Consider the following 3,404-nt stretch of genomic DNA (forward strand, 5'->3'; position numbering starts at 1 on the left):
GCGCAGGGCCGCGGCCCGGGTGGCGGCACCGCGCCTCCCTGCGCCGGGCAGAGCGCGCTGCCCCGGCCTGTGCGCACCGCGGCGCGCGGCCGGGCTTCGGTCGGTCCCTCACCGCAGTTTCCCCTGTATTCAGCTCCCCCCAATCCACTAAAGCAATCCTGAGTCAAGCGAAATATGGCATAGCCGGAATGAGGAAATAACATGAAGACTTTGTAGCAAAATACTTCGTACATAGTAAAAGAACAGCAAGAAAAATACCTACGCTTGGGCTAAATAATGTTCAAAAGTGCTGGGGAAAAATAGCTCATCTGAGGTTTCCAATTACAGAAAATGTAAAGGCTACAACCTTCCTGCTAACCCAACCCTTTGGTCAAGCTTAATAATGAGATTTGTATTATCCCTGGCAGACAGAATGGCAGCAAAAGGCAATCTACTACAGCCCAATCTAAAAAATATATATATATATAGCCATAAGAACTTAAAACCTCTGTGTCCTTTCATGGAGTACATGTTTAGGAGCAATAAAAACACTCTTTCTATATTAACATCCACATTACTGTAGCTTTAAAACAAGTCTATCAAAATAAAGTTTGAGACTGTACACTTTGCTAACGGTGAGAAATATATGATCAGCCATGCAATGAGAAAAGGCTGTATTTTGTGCGATATTGTGGATTCAGTCTAAAAATTCATGTCAGTCGTAGAAATATTACTGATCCCAGAGAGGTCCCCCATACCTGAAACGACGAATACCTCTAGAACTGCCATTACATCTGAGATGTAAATGTACCATCTGAGAACATCCACCACCTGAAGACAGACAAAAATTGTTATTGACATGATATCCAGCACGATGTGACCAAAAACCTCTGGTGCTGTCCAAGACAGGAGAATTACTATAAATTCTCATACCCAAGAAAAAATAATCATCATTTGGGGGAGGAAGTCAATGACCAGCTTCATTCAGTAGCCAGGTGAAAAATGACCGGATAATACACAAATTAATCTGTGTTTTGCTGGATAAGAAGCAACTTCCTATTTACTATAAAAAGTACAAAAAGAGCAAAGAAAAAATAGATTTCTCTCCAGATATGGGTGTAAAGGTTTTTGTTACCAACTTTTAAGAAAAAGACAAAACTGTTTAGTTAAAAAATGAGATTCTGTTCTCTTTTCTTTTATTATTTCTGGCTCCATTCCTAGTACTTGGGTTTTGCTTTTTGTTGTTTTTGCAATGTTTCGAGATGTTTTGAACATACAGTCCCACTGCCTTCCAGTAGTTTAGAGGTAACTAGACAGAAAGATGGAACGGCAGAAGCATTTACAGAATTTTAGAGTGAAATGGAGTTTTAATGCCAGTCATTTTTTGTATTTTTCTGTCTTAAAAATATTTTGTAGGAAACATATCATAGAGTCCAGGTGAATCCAGATTGAAATGGACCAAAACATGGCACACATGTCTAAATTTGCATTTGCAATATTACATTTCAAGATTTAAGGTTTTTTTGTTTTTTTTTTTGAACTAGCAGACTCAGAAGACTTTAGTTTGCTTTTCCAGCAAAAATATGGAAACTAGGGAATGTAGATCCTTTATGCATGTTCAGAATTATACTACTCACTGAACAGTTTTCATTTGGTCTTGTAAAAGAAAATTTTTTTTAATCTGGGCTATTATTTTTTCCTTAATGTTTTTAAAAGTCATTCTGAAATGTCATTAATTATTAAATTTTATTCATTAATACCCTTTTCATTCCAAGGCACTCTGCAGACATTTCACTTTTAGTAGGTAGCAATGGCCACATAATATTTTGTTGGCATCATCCTCCTCCTTTTCCACTGTCCTGTTATCCCCAGGAGGGGATAGCCCCAGCTTCGGTTCTCCAGGAGGATTCAGTTATGAATACACTATTGCCTCCAGCCCCTTCAGAAATGAGTAAGTGTACTCATTTCTTGGCTGTGCCCTGCAAGCCCTGTACAGAGAGAATTCTCCCTTTGCTTCCGTGGGTATTTTACCGGTGACAGCTGAAGATTAGGCCACTTGCCAAATTTCACGCAACAAAGCGGGTGTCCCAATTCTAGTTTCTTCCTGTAGGGTGGAGGTGATAACACTTCAACATGACAAACTCTTAGCTTGTGCAACTATCACTTATGATAAAAATCTTTTCCTAGACCCTTCTCATGGAAAAAAAAAAAAATCACATCAATTCATACACCACTCAGTAATGAGAAAACATCTTCCTGTTTTATTAGCAATATGTTATTTTGGCAAGTATGCCTAATCTTTTCTGGGTAATTAACACAACTGATTGTGAGGGAAGAACTGGCTCTAGAAAACAAGAGAGAATGAAGAGACCTGTCAGACCTGCATCTACACAACCTAAGGCTAACTATAAGGCTAGAAAACTGAATAACCTGCAACCAACGAATTAATGAGAAAACGCGTTGTTACCCTGAGACTTCTTGTTTCATCTTCAACATGATATATCAACTGATAAATATAATCTGTCTTAGGTAATTAAAATTACTAATTGTTGTAATCAGTTTACTGGTTCACCTTTTGTTTGTTTGTCTGTTGTTCTGGAGACAGTAATGTTCCCTCATTGACTGGCTAGAAGTACAGGTTTGGGAGCTGTCCTCTTGACACAACAGAGGATGGTAGACGAGAGAAAAGACTGTAGCCAGGTGGATTAAGAAAATGTTTCCCTGCCCAATATTCTACCCTCCTTCCATCAGTGGAAAATTCTTCTCAGTACTGTATTAAGAGATGGAAGTAAAAACACATGTCCAGTGAGCTGAAAGCAACCAATTCACTTCAAAAGCCAAATGCATTCTAATAATTCTCTCCTGGTGTCCACCGACCTGGAATATCAGGTATATTACGGAGGTATTTTTAACTTAGCAGTTAAAAACTGAGCATTTTTCTCAAGAAATATTTTTCACTTTCACTTTCTGAGAGAAAAATCGTGGCACTGTTGAAGTCAGCGTGTATTTTACCATTGCATTTAGAGGGACAGATTTTTTTACTCCTGCTTTTCCCCCCCACAATGCTTGAAGATTATACACAGAGCTCTGAAATGGGTTATTTGGTATTGTTACTGCACGACTTCCAAAACACAGAGCAATTAGAATCACAGATTCTTAAGATGAGAAGGAAACAGCATGATCAGTTTGACCTCCCAGCAATTTTGTACAATTTAATGTGTTGTCTTCAAAACATACGCTAGTCATGAAGCAGCAGGTGTACTGCGGCTGCTGTTCATAAGGCAAAACATAAATTGTTCCACTGTTGCTTTATTTTTGTCACTCACTTCTTTGTCACATCTATCCATTGTCTCTCATCTTTTTTGGGGTTATGTAGAGTCTTTGGGGAAGGGACTTCTTTTGGTCGTACGTGCACCCTACATCTT

This window comes from Apteryx rowi, unplaced genomic scaffold, assembly GCF_003343035.1.
Source record: "Apteryx rowi isolate R43461 unplaced genomic scaffold, aptRow1 scaffold_15, whole genome shotgun sequence".
Taxonomy (NCBI): Eukaryota; Metazoa; Chordata; class Aves; order Apterygiformes; family Apterygidae; genus Apteryx; species Apteryx rowi.